Genomic DNA, 17662 nt, shown 5'->3' with positions numbered 1-17662 from the left:
TTAACTACTGAGGTTAAATGGCTTGACCTTGCGATTCTAATCTCTTCATTAATCATGATACATTTTTCCCTAACTATGTCCTTAGTTTGGGACACAATGCTATCCAAAAAATCACAAAAGTTATTCAGGCCCATATCACTAACGCTTTTCCTGACATATGCCAGCCAAGGGATAGAGGATCTGTTTTTAAAATTCTGACAGTTGCTCACAATGTCTCTCGAGAAACCTGCTTGTGAGGTACACCAGATTTTAACCTAGATTAAGGGGGGGCGCACATTAACTCTGTCCTCCGAATAGCCAATATCCAGTTTACTGTGGGAGATGAAACTTAGGTTTGGCCAGTAACTGACAAAGGAACTTGTGTTCAAAGGCCTGCATTCTATGTAGTTTTCATGGCCCCATACGCCCACTGCATGTTTACCCATGCCCAGACATTTAGATTTATATAGCTGCACTATCTCCTTAATTGGCCTGAGCCCTAGATTTTGGGGAATCTTAAATAGATTCACTCACTACTCCCATTTTCTGTGTTCTCTGGCTAGTCATACCAGCCCATGAAAAATTTGTTTCAAATAGGATACCTAAGTAATTAAAAGTCTTAGTGATCGGTGTCTCACCAATAAAGAAAGAAAAGGAAAAATCCTTAGCTTAGTCCTGGTAGTGTGGGAAAGAGCAGCCAGAATTTATTAGAGGAGCGTGTGTTAAGCATTTCAGAGTACCAACTTGGATGATAAGTAATAGACACGACTCAAGAAAAATCCAACACCAATATTTAAACTTTATCATTACAGTCAATGGGAAAAAACACTAGTGACCATCCGTTATTTGCAGGTCGCATTGGCACCCTTGCAGGTTAAAGGTGATGCGAGTCCCAGGACCAAAACATGACAGTCAGTTCAATTTTACCTGGCCCGTAGAGCCCAGGTGCTGTCACTGGTGTTGAACGAGAGCCCCAGGAGAGCTGCTTTTACCTCTGAAGTTGTGCTGTGCGAGAAAGTTGCAAAAACACAACGGAGTAGTTGCTGATGTTGGTCGAAGGTCAGATGGAGTTCCCTCTAGATGGAGCTTCAAGTAAAGGGTTTAGTTGCTGGACAGGCAACCAACAAGTATTGGAAGCGGTAAGTACAGCAAAAAGTAACTTTGAAATCCGGTGGTCTAGGGTGATGTGATAGCTGCCTGTAACCTCATGGAAGTCAAGACTACAGTCTCCACAATGCACTAGACCATCTGGATTTGGGTGATCTCTATGAGGGCCAGATGGGCAGTGATTCTTTGGTTCCGGAGTGTTATTTTATCTGTAGTTTACAGGGGATCAGTGCCACTAGTTAAGGGGAAACTGAGGATACTTCAGGCGTTTACAGGGGTCCCTCTGTCTAGGGGAACTAAGAGATAGCCTAGGAAAAGTCTCAACCAGGCAGTTCTAGGAGCGTTGCCACAGGTGCAGGGTATTCCTCTTTTGCTTAGTGCAAGTCCTGTAGGCACTGACACGGGTCTCTTCCTCTGTCCTCTTTGATGCAGGTTGTTCAGAATTGAGGTTCTGGTGTCATGGGTGGCCCTTAAATACTAGATTTAGGGGGGTTAGAGGTTTGGGAGCAAGTAGTCAATGGGCTCCTTGTCCCTGCAGGCTAATCAGCCCCGAGATTACCACATCCGGGTGTGTATCATCTTTTCCATTCAGAACCCTCCATTCTGCCATTTTCAAAGATGGCAGCAATTTAATTTTAGGGTACAGACCAGGCTGTACATGCTGGAGTTCTGGCTAGCCTTCTGGGGGTATACACATGCTTGATTAATTTCCTACCTGTCTGGATGCAAATGTGCTTGGGGAGGGCTGTTTTCTCCCTTGGGAATTAGCCCTGATATATGTCAGAGGAGGTGCAGCCATTGAAGCTCACCAGCCTGATGTGCCACTTCACTAACCTTCTAGGGAGGAGGGAAGCCTTTGTTCCTGACTCCTGAGAGTTATATAACTGCCTGGCAAGAGGTCAGAAACCTGTTGTAGCAGTAGCAAACATGGGAAATGTAGGCTAGCCAGTTAGAGCCCAGAGAAGCTGGAGTAACCAGTTGGGCAACCTCTAAGGTAGCCACCTAGGTGCATGCCATCTCACCCTCTATACGATATTTGTGTCGGGGTGAGAAGGCACATTATTTGATACCAAACGTGACATATTTAGAGGGTACCACAATGTAGCTGCCAACCTCGGGTTTGCCCTGGTGCCAGTCCATGTTATCCTATCGACCGTCTATCACTTAAAGGACCTTTAATGGTAAAGACCACTGTAGGGTCATATACGCTTACATTTATATGTGCAAACCTTTAATATTCTGCACCCTACCTTCTGGGCTTTAGGCTGCCTTCATTAGGAATGACTGACATATATCAGAGACAGTGCATTGACTTTCCACACATGGTGAGGGCAAAGTCGAGTTCAAGCAGTTTTCACAGCTCCTGTAGTCTGCAATGGCATGTCTGCTCTCAGTAGTTTATTTGGCCCACTCAGGGTGGCACAGACTGAGCCTATTGTCATGCCTTCCTCTGCTCGAGCTTGGCTCAGCAGCAAGAGAGTAGAATCATGTCTGTGGCTGGCAGCGTCCATTTTGTGCTGCCCAGGTTGAGAAAGCTGGTACCGGGTAGACCGGTGACCCACATATATCCATTTGGAAGGGTGAATCATACCTCCCACACTAGTTACTGGTGTGGAGGTATGATTCCAAGGTGTTTGACACCAAACACGACATGTTTCTAAGAAGCTGTTTTAAAGTTAGCATTTACTGCAAGGTTATAATGAATTTAAACATATAAGTCTGGCTGCATCACAGACAACCCCGTAAAATAGGCTCAGAAGGCTGCAGAGGGGCTCTGCCCATGCAGGGGCACCCTCTCACGTACAACCCAGCACCCTGCCTTCAGGATTGGCCTGCCATAGGGGTGACTGATAGGTATTTAAGTGTAGTGATTAAGATAGATATAATGAACCTATATCTTAAGTAAGAGGTCCAAGCACCAGCTTACACAGTCTGCTGTAGCAGGCTTGTCGTGTCAATTATAATGGTCTCTCAGCAGTGGCATAACACATGCTTCAGCCCATGGGAGGCCTCTGGTGTGCCTATGCCCTGGGTACATGGTGTACCATATACTAGGGACTTATAAGGGTACCCCAGAATCAAATCTGGAGTGTACCTAAAGTGCATACATATCAATTTAAGGGGGAAAGCAGATAGACTGGGGTCCTGAATAGCAGGATCCCAGTCAGACTAGTCCAAAAACATTGTGACATCAGCAAAAAGTGGGGGTAACCATAAGGAGCAGATACTATTTTCCTACAGTGCTGAGCCCCGTACTGAACTTGGCCAGACCAGGGACGGACTCTGTGCCCCAGAACTCACTGCACTTGTGAAGCACCAATGCTGGTCATTAGGAGTGGGCAGGGTTGCTCAGTCATAAGCACTACAAAGTGTGCCAGGTCTACCAGCGGCACAGGATGCTCAAAGGAGCATCACTGCACTTTTGAGGGGTGCTGAGCTCTGTACTGCCCTTGGCCCTACCAGGAAAGGACTCTGTGCCCCAGAACACATCGTGCTTGTGAAGCACCAATGCTGCTCGTCTCAGAGGGGTGGGATGATCAGTCATCGTTGCTACAAATTCCACCAGCTCTAACTGAAGCAGCATTTAATGGGAACAGAGTGGTTAGTAAGTAGAAGGTGTCTCAGTGTGTTTTGAATTCCTAAGTCAGCTCATGCAACGCTGATATTTCTGTGTAGAAGTGGTACCCTATAACACTTGCGAGCCCTTAAAGGGGTTGAAGCGGGTTTAGTTGCTGACACATCCACCTGTTGAATTTCAAGCTTTTTTCTTTGTCCAAGACTAGCCGCATATTTACCTCGATCTAGGACCAGCCACGGCCCTTGCATGTAAGAGCTGTGGGGATGGGTTGGGGGGGGGGATTCGACAGATGACAACGAGGGAAAATTAAATAAATAATGAATTTTCCCTCCTTGCAGTCTGTGTTGAGAGCCCTCCCACCTGGCCCCACCCCTCTTACCTGCACCGGTTGTTATTATTTTATCTTTAGATTGATCTATGATCTAATAAGGCGTCGAGTTGTTTGGGTTGCATCTTGTGCAGTGTACTGTTAAAAAAATGCTCCCCTTGTGCGCAGTTCATTGGATCGACCTGCTCGTCTAGAGACTTGGACTACTTGAGGATGACCTTACAGTAGTTATGGGGGCTGATAGGACAATCTTTTACAGAGTGGGGGCCCATCAGGCTGGGTGAAGCCGTTACTCAATGTTCCTCATGTTGGACTTATTGACCCAGATGCTTTGTTGTTTACTTTTGTGGTTTTCCTTTTGTGGCTGGTGTCATTGTTGTTGCTATGTTCTAAGCAAAAACCAGCCGAGACATGCAACCGAAAACTGCACTCTAGACAAAATAGTTGTGTTATAAGAAGTTGAAGGCTTGTTAGCTACCAAGGCCACTAAGGCAAAAGGGAAACAGCAGGGAAAGGGCACGATGGTTGACATCTAATCATTCTTCAAAAAAACAGGAAGTACTAAAACACTGGCCCATAACACTGCTGACAGAGAAACCAGTACTTCTCCTAAACTGAGAACTGGGCAGCCAAGCCCAACAATAACTCAGCTACCTCTCCCATGTGCTGCTACACCCGTAATAACAATTGAATGTACCAAAAGGTACAAAGCATTAAGGAGTATGGAAGAACTAACTGCGAATAATACACATCATTAACATCCTACAATAGAACATCTATCACTAGGTGAATCCATTAAACCCACAGATAATCTTACTCCAGAAAGAGGAGTATAGACTGCAAGATTACATGTGCAGGCGGTCAAAGACCCTTAATGATAAGGTGGCTAATTTGACAACATTGATACTGAAACTCAGTTCTAACATGAGCCAATCCAAAGGGAAAGATGATCCCACATGGCCTAACTATGACATACATTGGAGAGTAGACCTTCAAATGACCCCAACTGTGCTACATCCACCCATACTCAAGTAACAAAGACACTGAGTATTACCAGAGTGGGGGGGGGCACCATCTACGTCACATTTAACTCTAGAATATCATTCTAACACATTGCAGGGTCATGACTGGACTTCTAGGGAAGGCCATAGGAATTCTGTCATAAATGGCCATCATAACATGAGTAAGGCCTTGTGTTGGAAATGGCCCTTTTTGCAGGGTTATCCCCAAACCTTTTGCTTCTTCCTCCTATCTTTTCCTGACCTGTTTGTGTTGGTTTTAGGACTCTGGGCACTTTACCACTGCTAATCAGTGCTAAAGTGCATATGCTCTCTGTGTAAATTGTGGTATTGATTAGTGTTTCCATGATTGGCTATTTGGTTTTCTTGGCAGCCCCTAGTAAAGTGAACTGAGTGTGCCAGAGCCTGGGAATCCAATGCCATGCATGGGCCTGCAGCACAGATTGTGCCACCCACGTGAGTAGTCCAGAAAAGGTACCTCAGACCTGCCATTGCAGAGTCTGCGCGCTGTTGTAACTGTCATATCGACGTGGCCCATGCACACACTGACCAGTCCCTAACCTTCCCCTTTCTTACATGTCAGGCACCCCTAAGGTAGGCCCAAAGTACCCCTGTGGGCAGGGTGCAGTGTATGTGAAAGGTAGGACATGCCCTGGTGTGTGTGGCATGTCCTGATAGTGAATTACAGCCCATTTTGTTTTTCACTTTTGCAAGGCTACCTGTTCCCCATAGGACATAATGGGACGTTTGTTTATAACATCTTATAAACATAACTGGCCCTGGGAACTAGGTGGGAAAATACAATTTTGTATGCCTGAACTCAGAATCTAATGATGCCTCTTTTAGTAAAGATGATTTTTACATTCTGTGTTTGAAAATACCACTTTTAGGAAGTAGGTATTTTCTTGCTCAGTCATCCTGTGTGCCTCTGCTGGAATGTGGATTGCCTGTCTAGGTTTTGTACGACAGATGGCTACGAAGCAAGGGTGGCTCACGATAGTCTAGGTAGGTCAGGAAAGGGCTGAATAGACCTGGGCTGCGAAGGGGGAAGAGGGAGGAGATTTCATCGCACCTCAAAGGGCCTGGTCTGCCTCTGACAATGCCGTCTCTACACCCTGCCAGGAAATCACACCAGAGAAGGAAGAACTGGTTCTGGCTGGGCACAGACACCCTCTGCCTAGAGTATCAAAGGATATTTGGATACAAATACTGGGGCCCGACCCCTGAACTTTAGAACTCTTTTGAATCAAGAAGACTGACAAGAAGAAGAGCTGGAGAAGCTGTGAGGAGGACCTACCACTTTGCTGTGTGCTTTGCTGTGTTGGCCTGCAGTGGCTGCTTCTGTCTTGGGCAGTGAAAGGACTGGACTGAACTTTCTGCAATCTACTTTTATGAGTTTCTCCAAGGGCTTGAGGTAGAGCTTGCCCCCTGTTCAAGAAGTCTCAGGAACAGCAACGACTTCAAGCTCTTCTGCCCTCAGCACTGGGGACTGTGTGTTTTGTTCTGCAACAGAAGAAAAGCAACTTGACGAGGTCTATGATGCCGCTGCCGACTCCGTGTCCTGAAGGCACCGCAGAGGGCACTGCCGCAATGCCGCACTGCGACCCTGGTCTCACCGACGACGCCTGCTTACGACGCCACCAAGCCACTGCACCGCGACCTGTTGGCGCCGCACTCCGCACCGCCTCGCTTCACGATGACGCCTTGGCACTGCAGAGTGCACCGCCGCACCGCAACCCTGGTCTCACCGATGACGCCTGCTGACGCCGCCACGAGCCGTTGCTCGCACCTCAACCTGTGGGCATCGCACTCCGCACTGTCTCACTTCACGAGGATGCCTCGGTATCCCCGATGCTGACGCTTCACGCCAAAATCGACGCCGCTGCTTGCACCATGGTTGAGGGCACCGTTACACGACGCACCGCCCTCATCCCGCCCTGCAGCCTTGGCCTACCGACACCATCGACATCGACTCCAGTTCGTCAGCCGACTACAGCGTTTCAGCAACCCCGCCGCTGTTGCTTGCACCATGACCTGCCAGCAGCATGATGAGTACCGCCTTCATCTCACACCACGACCCTGGTCTCACCGACGATGCCATCCAACGCCGCCACCGAGCCGCTGCTCGCACAGCAACCTAGGGGCACCGCACACCGCACCGCTGTTCTTCGCACCGCAGCACACGACGCCTGCTGACATCAGCGCTCCTGACTCCAACAGAGAAGAGACCGACCTGCAACACGTGTGACTTCGAGGGCCCCGACAACTCCTGCACCGACCTCTGAAATCGACGCCTGCGGACACTGTGTTTTCGGAAGCTTCCCAGCTGTCTTCTCCCTCAGTAGCTACCCAAGAGGGCAACCTGTCTGAAATAGACTGACTGGTAGGAGAGCAAGTGGAAGTAACTAGTTCACTTCAGCTGAATTACAGTGCACCAACCAGACTTCCTATAATAGAACCCCCATCTAAGTTTCCTATGGAACTACCGTCCATGGTCTCCACTTCAGCAGCAACAGATGAAAGGGAGAGTATAAATAAGCTCGCTCAATGGGCTGCGGTAAATTCATGCTACATCGACTCCATAAAAATGTAGCAGGGGTGAGAGCCAAGATAGCTGACCCTGAAGGGGGTGCTTTAATAAACCAACATCACATCATACTCCTGCAGGGGACGTGCATTAGAGCCGGTGTTTAGAGCGGGGTACATTACATTTGCTGCAAATGGGGAACTAACGTTCAGGTGGCCTGCTGATATGACTCAGGATGGATTTGTTCTAAAAAAAAAAAAGCAGCCCATCAGAGTCCAGAGACTTATTAGGCATAGTTATTGCAACAGTCTCTGCCCTAGGGATTAGGCATATTACTATTCTAAATATTTACATTGGCTCTGTCCCAGCAAAAATTCAATTGGGAACGCTAACCTATTTAACTCACATGATCAATTCCATAACTCACTCTAGCGTTAAAATTATCTCAGTAGACTACAATACTAAATTGTCTGATTCCCTTTTTCCAATTGACCAGATGAACCAAATTCATGTGCTCAAGGAAACGTATTTTAGCAATTCAACGCAGAGAGCTAAAGAAATCAGGACTGCAGACCAAATCACTGATCTGATTCTGACCTATGGCCTGAAGGTAGTTAAAGGTTGTATACTTAGTCCGACACCCCACCCAACCTTCAAAGAGAGGCTTGTACATTAGTAATATAGATTGTATTCACTGTAGCCACATCTAATTGATGTGGAGGTAGTTCCCATGAATCACAGTGCTCATAACTCACTAAGCACCCACTTCCTAGGACATACTTAAATCCAAGGACAGCAGACAATATTACCACAAGCTGGGTGGAGTGGGTAGCAGTAGCCGACAACGCTTTAGTTCAGAAGCACATTTATACTGTCTTTGAAAAACATAGTGGCCCCTCTACAAACAATTGATGCAACAATAATATAAGTTGATTACCACTGTGAACTCATGGGGCTTTTGAAACCTCTTTTTAGCAAAGAAAGGCGAAGGGACAACCGATTAAATAGTGTTCCTGAATGGTATTCATCTGAATGTAGACACACTAAAACCGCATACGTTTTGACTGTAGAAAAGGTGATTGGAGGGAAATTGCCAATGCCAGAAGAGCCTATAAGGCTCTCCTGGGTAAGACAAAAGGGATTGGGAGGCAGAACAATGAGAAGCACTGACTGAATCCCTACATAATAGGAATACCAAGGCCTTTTAGAATCTGATAGCGGTTGGGTCCTGTAGCATTGAAAACCATCTTGATGCAGTTGTTCAACCTGACGTACGGCTAGTCCACTTTAGTCAACTATATAGGACGTGGACCAAAGATTAAACCCCGCTCAATGAAGATGGCAGTATAGATCAGCTAGAACACAAGGCTGAGACCAAGGTTGGAGGCCCTATAGAATTCAGCATGCAAGAAACAACACATACACTTTAGTCATTGAAAAGGGAGCCTTGCCGGCATTCCTGGTGATCCATATCTGTCACAATTGGTCACTTGGGTGCCCTATCTGCATGCTCTTGGCAGTGCTGTTCTGGGTGGTGGGGGCATCCCCCCTCATGGCATGGAGCTACTATCATGCCTATCTATAATTGTCTGAGAGGAGGTACATCCCCACCAATTACAGACCTATTAGTCTGATTGATATGAGCCAGAAAGGTATTCTCAGACAGAGATAAGCGAGACTTCTAACTTGGGCATCTGACTACCTTATCTTGGCAGATAGGCAGAAGAGGTTTAGGACTAAGGTCAGTACCTTGGAACAGGTGTTCTGCTTCATGGTGATCTGCTGGAAGTATGTTGCCCTGAGGCAGGATCACCTTTATGTTGCCTTTAAAGATCTAAGGGTGGCATTTGACCTGGTCCCGAGGGAAAACCTATGGAGGGTGTTCGAGTCCTATTTCATTTCGGATAACTTCTTAGGAGTCTTGTAATTTTGCACTCAGAAGCATATTCTCAGGTTAGATGGAACTCCGGAGGGACTCTCACATTTAGAATACCCATTAGTCGTGGGGTAAGGCAAGGATGTGTCCTTGCCCCCACATTCTTTAGTTTATATATTAATGGAGCAGTAGAATGGTTGTCATAATGTAAACAAGATGCTCCAAAATTTGGTGGCATCACCACCCCCATCCTCATGTTTGCCGGCGAAACAATTTTAATATTGCAGATTCTGCTTGGCCTTCAGGCACTGCTTGACTGCTCTGCATTCTTTTACCATCAAGGTGCCTTGAGATAAATCCATCAAAGTCAAAATGTATGGCACTAAATCCCCATTGCTCTTTTTGAAGCAGAATGAGTATAGAGGGGCTGCCCATGGAGCAAGTAAAAAGTTTTGATTATCTGAGAATCAGACTGGTCTATAACAGGGCCTGGGCACCACAGTTGGGGCAAAGCAGAACTATCTTGCTCCAAACGGTGTCGGCCATAGAAAGGAAATACAAAGCCACCTCTAGTGGAGCAGTTTCCCTGCCCTTGAAGTATATAGGGCTACTGCTCTTTCAGGGACAACATACGGTGTAGAACTTTGAGAATGTGCTGACTTGTCCTTACTCAATCAGACACAAATAAAATTATTAGGTCCCTTTTCAATCTTCCACGTAACACACCACTCCGAATTGACTGAGCAAATCTCTAAGAACGTTTTGATGGAGAAAATTGCTATTGACAAGGGTATCCAGATCCTATGGCTTAGGAAAATAAAAATCTTGTGTGATCTCATTAAATTAAATGAGCTCTGGTTCATTCCATCCTCAATGTCAAAGGGTATACTGAAAAAATAATACCAGTTTATTGGGACGTTGTTCTGGAGCAAATTTGGAAAGAGCAAAAAGTGAGGAACCTCATAGAAAAATTTCAGAGTCGCAAATATTATTTTCGTTTCGAACCACACCTGGATATGATACCCCTGCCCAAGAGAAAAGTCTGTTGCCAAAGTTCAGATTCTGCAATTTGCTGCTATAGACGGGACAAAAGCCACCCCTTAACCTCCCTCTGCCCTTTTTGCCCACAGATTGAAGTGTGGATCACTTTCTGTTTTTCCGTCCAAGTTACACCCTTACCTGGAAAAATATGGTTCATCCCTGTTGGCAAGTTATTGGGTAATTTCCACTACTGGGAAGCATCTACGATATTAAGACATGACACTAAGATGTGCATTGTGTTTGCTGTGTCAAGATTGCTAATGTGGGCATTGAGATTAAGATCAAATAAGCTATCTATGTTCATTTAGATGGATGTTGGTTTTGAACCAATGTCTTTGGCCTAACGCGTTAAAGTTTAAAACTGCTAGTTAATCTTTTCACTCAATCATGCATGTATTGTTATTACCTGGCTCATGCTTTCTTGTGAGAAATATACTCACGTGGATTCTTAATCTAGTCCAGCAGAAACATTTACTGTCATATTTGAACCAGAATGGGATTGTTTTAACGTGTCATTTCATTTGTTTATGAATTCCTATGGGCGCACCACTCGATAAACAAACTAGGTGGAGAAACACACGATGGACCCTGTCCTCAGTTTCTTGTTTTTCTTAACTTCTGTTTGCGAGTCTTAGTCTAATTGAATGCGTTAAAACAAAGTATTGAAAACCATTACCTGAATTATAGGAGCACATAAGGACTCTGATTAAGGTTTTTGCTCTTTTTATTTACTAAATTAATTGAATGCTGCCATATCTGATGATCTGATTTTAGGCTCACAATATAGCATAATTGATCCTAATAGTTTAACTATATTCTTACCTATCAAAGATTCTCTAAGCGATCACTGGTACCTTCTCCTAGTCAACAAGCACTCTGCCGCACTTATTGTTTGGCTAGTGAGCACTTTTTTATTACATAGAATTACTTCTCCATGTATCTACTTGTAGAATAACCTTAAGTATTCCCTCATGTATTTGTTAAAAAGTTGCTTCAGATGACATTTCTAAAATGTTTATAGCTGTTTTACTGTTTTTATATTGTGCTTTTATGCCCTTTTGGCCCAAATAAAGTTTTAAATATACATAGTTGATCCATTGGAGAGATTTGTAGGAGTGATGCTTTGAAGCAGAGGGGTGCAGCATGTTGTCCCATGTGAAGATGCATTCCAAGGACTCGACAGAACTAGGCTTTGTACTCTGGGAACTCCCCATGATTTGGTATGCCTGAGAAAGAGCAAAGAGTGGGAAACAGGCCCGAAGAAATTCCTAAATCGGGCTCTTCTTATTTTGCCATTTTTTCCTCCAACACTGCCCACCAGAATATTATTGCCAAGTTACTTCACATTACTCGTGTAAAGTGGGTCTTGCATGTATTTGTGTGGAGCACACCATCAATCAAATAAGTCCCAATTGTAACTATTGAGTAAGCGACGGAGAAATGCTGGCGGTACCAGGGTTTAGTGACTTCTTTGTGGGAAATAGATGGGCCACATGATATTTGTGACCACTGATATGACTTGTCTCATAATGGGGATGTGACCCTGACCAGAGGCTTAGCCCCAACTAGGTAAATGCTAGCTTCTCAACATGAATACTAAAGCAGATCCGACGAGATATGGACCTTCTAATAGTAGCCCTTACAGCAACCAGAAATCCTTGATGCCTTACTGCTATGACGCCTCACTGCTGACTGTTTGCAACCGCAGATATGGTGTAGGACACTTCTGGTCAGCTACCGGGAAGGTGAAGCTGCCCTAGTGCAGAAGAATAATGTCTAACAAGATACCTCATTGCCCTTTGAGAGTGAGTGAGCCAATAGGACCAATAAGAGTGTGAGCGCAGATGCCATATGTCTTTCCAGAGTGTGTATTTTTTATCTACATGTGACACAGCAATTCAGGATAGATGTTTTGATGTACCTAGTTGGTACCTATTGTGAATAAGAATCTTATAATGTCTTATAGGAACCTGAGTGCCAGTTGCTATTGATAAATGGTGGTTATGGATCTAGATTAGCAAATGGATGCACTAGAATGCATGAGAAATGGCAATGAGAGAATTTATGGCACTGGAGAAGCCTTGGTGTACCGAATAGCTGCCAATATACGTTCCTACCTTTGACTATGATATAAGCTTGCCTCTGTACAGAAGAGCTACCAAGCAAACATACTGCCCAGGGTATGTGTTGTGATATATGAGATGTAGCTGAGGAGTAAACTTGTGGATTCTTAGGCAGCCCCGTCGGGAGCAGCCTGCCTGCTGCTCAGCCTATCTTTAGCTGCCACACCTCACCACACAGGCACCCAAACATTCCAATCGTCTCCATCACACCAAAATTCCACTCAGAACACTCACACTGACTGAGCGGCTAGGAGACAGGTAACATAGGAGAAACATTAATACATAGGCAAAATATAACACATACTCCCCCTTTTAAATGGAAACCAAAATAAAATCAGTAAGAGTGAACAACAATACACAAAAATGTACAGATGAAAAAACAGTTCAGAACCCAGAGATGCAAGATAAAATACAACATCTCAAGAGGGACTGACCAATTAAGAAAACAGAGAGGATGAATAAATAGATACACCAGAAATATCACCCATACTCCCCCATTACAAAAGCGTATTAAAGTGTAGAAATAATGTTTGCAAAAATGTCACAAGAAACTCGACAGCCGACAATGAAAAACTCAAAATCACTAAATGAGAAACTGCAAATAAAAGACACAAGAAAGCACAGCAGACATGGGTGTGAAACACCCGAACATGCATTCCAAAACAGGGCAAAATAAATCTTAATGTGTAGCCACGGTTGACACACCCCCCCAGAATTAAATCCCTAATAACATATTTCAACATGTTTTATTAGATTTTTTATACAAGAAACACATTAGCAATTCTGTTACAGGGTTTGCATCGATTCGTCCACTCGCTTTTAGCCTATATAACTCTATGCATTCCCTACCTGTCTTAACAGTCAAGAAGGGAAGGAAAATAGAAAGGAGCATGAAAGCAAGAGGTGAAAGAAGAGATAGAGGACAGGCACCTGAGATTTACATTGCTTATACATTACGTCTGACTTTGGATGCGACCATTAGGGCCCGATTACATTCTTGAGAGGGTGGAGCTTCACTTGGGGTGGCAGGATGTGTCTCCCTGGCCTGCCACATTTTCATGGGGGCTCAAAAGAGTCTAGGAACGTGTCTAGGGACCTCCACATCCTTCTGGAGGCCGGTTTCCAGGGTGAATTCTCCAGTGTCATGTTGTCTGCTCCTTTAAGATGTGTGATCCAGTTGAACCATCCTTTGTACGATGACTTAGTAGAGTCTTTCCAGTTTGTGAGGACCATTTTCACTGCTGCTGTCAGTAGTAAGTCCAGTAGGTCCCTGTCATCTACTGACCTCAACTCACTGCTCATAAATCCTGTGGTGATAGTGGAGAATTCTTTTGTCAGAGTGCAGTCAAACATTTTATTTAAAAACCAAAGATTTCACCCCAGAATGTTTTAAGAGCTGGGCAATACAGGTTAAGGTGTTCTAGATCCCCTTTTTCTTTGTTATAGTTCCAGCATACTGCCTCCTCTCTGAGGCCTAATGAGTGTAATCGTGCAGGGGTCCAGAAAGCCTTGTGAAGCAGCCAAAACTTTGTTTGTGAGAGCACTGGGGAAATCTTATTACGTGAAGCCGATGTCCATAGTGTGGCCCATTCTCGGTCATTGAAAATGGCTTTACTTTGATTATTCCAGTAGGCAACTGTCTTGTCGTTATGGTTGGAGGGTTTAGGCTGGAAGAGTTTGTAGAGGTGTGAGACCTGGTGTCCTAATTTCTTTATTTTAGATACAAGCACGGAAGATTGAGGGTTGCGAGATTCAAAATTTGGTTTTGGACAAAGCCGATCTGATTTTTAGGAAGTTATAAAATGTGATATAATTTAGTTTGTGTGTTTCCTTGAGGGAGGTGAAGGTGATGGGGTAAGTTTAATTTTCTAATTGGAAGGGATAGCAGATCCTGTTCTCAATCCATGATTCAAAGGTTAAGCTTTTCCCTTGTATAGAATCCTGCTATTGGCCCTGAGTGATTCGTTTTTTGACCCTATAATGCTGTTTTCTAGCTTTTTATCTACCTTTAGTAGGGCGATTTTAGTGTTTTTAAAGATCGGCTTTGAGGTATAGGGATATCTGTTTGCTGTTAGTCGAGCGAGAGGGCTTAGGTTGTTTAGGATGGCTTTCTCCACCTGCAACCATACCGGTGTGTAGCCATCCGGCGGCGCTATCCAGTAAGAGCCTTGTTTTGCTAAAAATGCTAACTGGAAAGTTTTGAAGTCTGCTAGGTTTACCCCTCCTAGATTTTTCTTCAGTCTTAGTTTTTTAATGCTTATCCGTGCTTTCTTACCACGCCAAAGGAAATTTGAGATCATAATATCAACTTTGTTGTGGAAATCATCTGTGAGGAGTGGGAGCATGCTGATCAGATAGTTAATCATTGACGGGATCATCATTTTGATAGTTTTTATTCTGCCCCACCACATTATGAAGTTTGGTGACCATGAGTCTAGGAGTTTCTTAATCTTCTCTAGCATTATTATCTTGTTATGATGTAGTGTGTCTATTAGGTAATTGCCAAATTTTATACCCAGGTATTTGATGTATCCCGCTTGCCAGGATAAGCCCGACCCCCCCAGACTGAAACTCGTGCAGTGAATATTTAGTGGTTTGCATTCTGATTTGTCTTTATTTAATTTATACCCAGAGTGCCTGAAGTATTCTGCTATTGTGTGCATCAGGCCAACACTTGAGGTCTTCATCTGTTCTGTTACTATTAAAATATAGCCAGCATAGGCGGCTACTTTTATGTCAATGCCGTTGATATTTATGCCCTTTATGTTCTTGTTTAGTTTGATGTCTTGGATGAGAGGTTCTAGTGCTAGTAGGAATAGCGAGGGGGACAGTGGGCATCCTTGTCTAGTGCCCTGTTGTAAGGTGAATGGTTCAGAGAGTGACACATTAACAACTATACAGGCTGATGGTTCCCGGTACAGGGCCATCACCATCCGTATGTATCCTTCTCCTAGGTTGAAGGTCTGCATACAGTGCTTCAGGAATTCCCAGGAGACTCTGTTGAAGGCTTTCTCTGCGCCTAATGTAATGGCTACAGCTGGGTCCAATTTGGTAGATGCCTGCTCTATGATATGGCAGAAAAGTTGTGTGTTGTCATTGGACACATGTGTGCATAAGAAGCCCACCTGTGAGTTACTTATTAGCTTGGGGAGAGCGGAATTTAGTCTGACTGACAGTATTTCCGCGTATATCTTGTAGTCCACATTAATAAGGGATATGGGTCTGTAGTTTTTGGGTGATAAGTGGTCTTTACCTTCCTTGGGCATGACTATAATGTTAGCCTCTGACATGGATTGATGTGTGACCCCCCCCCATTAGCTGCAGCATGGTTAAAGACCTGTTTCATTGTTGTTTTAAATTGGCTTAAGAAAGCCTTGTTGAAGGTGGGGGTGAACCCATCTGGCACCGGGGCTTTATTGTCTTTCAGAGATTTGACTGCCATTTCAATTTCCCTAATAACAAGGGAACACACAAAAAGTGTAGACAGAGGAAAACTGTACCCCACTCATGGATTCCTCATGCAAGGAATTGAAATATAAGCAGTAAAAATTAGACTAACACCCATCGTGACACCCCTCATGTAAGGGTCAAAAACTTGCAGTAATGGGGCTGTAACCCATAAGACATCCCTTGTGTAAGGGTTTTTCATGTAAACCGTGTAAATGGGACTGGCACCCATTAAGCCACCCCTCATGTAAGGGTCAGAAAATAAAGGAAATGGAACTACACCCACATTGACATCCCTCATGAAAGAGATTGTCATGTACAGCATAGAAATGGGACTAAAACCCATTACTGTCTATCATGTAAGGGAGTGTAACGTGCAATGCAAAAACAGGCGACATCCGCCCATTAACAATCCCTCACGTAAAGGTGTGCAAAGTCATACCGAAAGATGGGTGACCACCCACTAAGACAATAGGACCTCCCTTGTGTGAGGGTACCTATGAAACATTTGAAAATGGACAAGCAATACCCATGAAACAAACCTATCTAGGTTATGTGACGTACCATGTAGCCATGGAGCACCAGAAGAGATATATAAGGTAAGAGTAACAACCTCACAGGCATTATGAACATGGTGCTGCATGCATGTGACACAATCACCCAAGAAAAAAAATATGAAGTGTGGCCATATTATGTAGCATCTGTAATACAAGGCTGGCTGAACACTACCACTGGTAAATAGCTTGCACACCAAGGGACTAAAACACATGACTATTAAATCATAAGACAACACTTAGAGAGACAAAGAATGCGCAGGACACAAAACAATTGCAGGACATGGCTAGATAATATCAACGTGACCAGAAACAATTAAACACTACGTCGGTGAGTGACCTCTAACCCGTGACATGCCACACTGTCCCATGTTTTATCAAAAAACAATTTTGTTTAAGTACTTCTCCCAAGTGTAAATGAGGGGAATGTTACTAGAAGAGATTTTCAACAGAACTATTAAATACTGAGAATCTGCAGATCAGCTCGTTCAAGACATGTCATCAAATTTGGAATGTGGTGTAGCCAAGAGTGTGCCCAAACGAAAACACTTCAGTCCTAGAATGCTGAAAACAAGGTCACCTTACATTTCGCATTGTAAATGTAAAACCCGTTACCCATTGACTGAGGATTGTGAAGTAATTAGAATGTTCACTAGTCCCTCTGATGAAACTTGCTGTTAAAACTTAAAGAAGAAAAAAATGAGGAATGGGAGGCCACTATACACTTGTACATTACCAATCCATTCCTTTCCACCATTATGGAACGAGGAACAGCAGTACAACGGCATCCTGTGACATGCCCAGTCGATTTAGAATTTTTTACTCCCTTACCCACACTGCTCAAGGGCCAGGCGAACAGGACACGTAGTTTGGCCAACCTCCCAACTTCGGGATTTGTGTGCTGCCAAAAGTCCAAAATGGCGGCACGCTGATTAGACGCCTGCCGGGTGGCTCTAACTGCATACGTGCTCCAAAACGTCTTTGCATAAGATCCGTTCCTGGATGACGAGACAGCAGCTCTACCCACAGCACTTTCACAGGACTAAAAGGAAATGGTAAGTGGCGCGTGAACCACTTCTAAAA

General features: G+C 44.4%; 1 protein-coding gene across 4 annotated transcripts in view; it reads left to right on the top strand.

Annotated features, from left to right (window-relative positions):
- ABI3BP (ABI family member 3 binding protein) overlaps positions 1 to 17662 on the top strand; it is a 2192437-nt gene that overhangs the window by 416824 nt on the left and 1757951 nt on the right. The window lies entirely within an intron of this gene.

The sequence above is a fragment of the Lissotriton helveticus genome, chromosome 8 (assembly GCF_964261635.1).
Source record: "Lissotriton helveticus chromosome 8, aLisHel1.1, whole genome shotgun sequence".
NCBI lineage: Eukaryota > Metazoa > Chordata > Amphibia > Caudata > Salamandridae > Lissotriton > Lissotriton helveticus.
The sequence above is the reverse complement of the archived record's forward strand: the minus strand, read 5'-3'. Positions and strand labels throughout refer to the sequence as shown.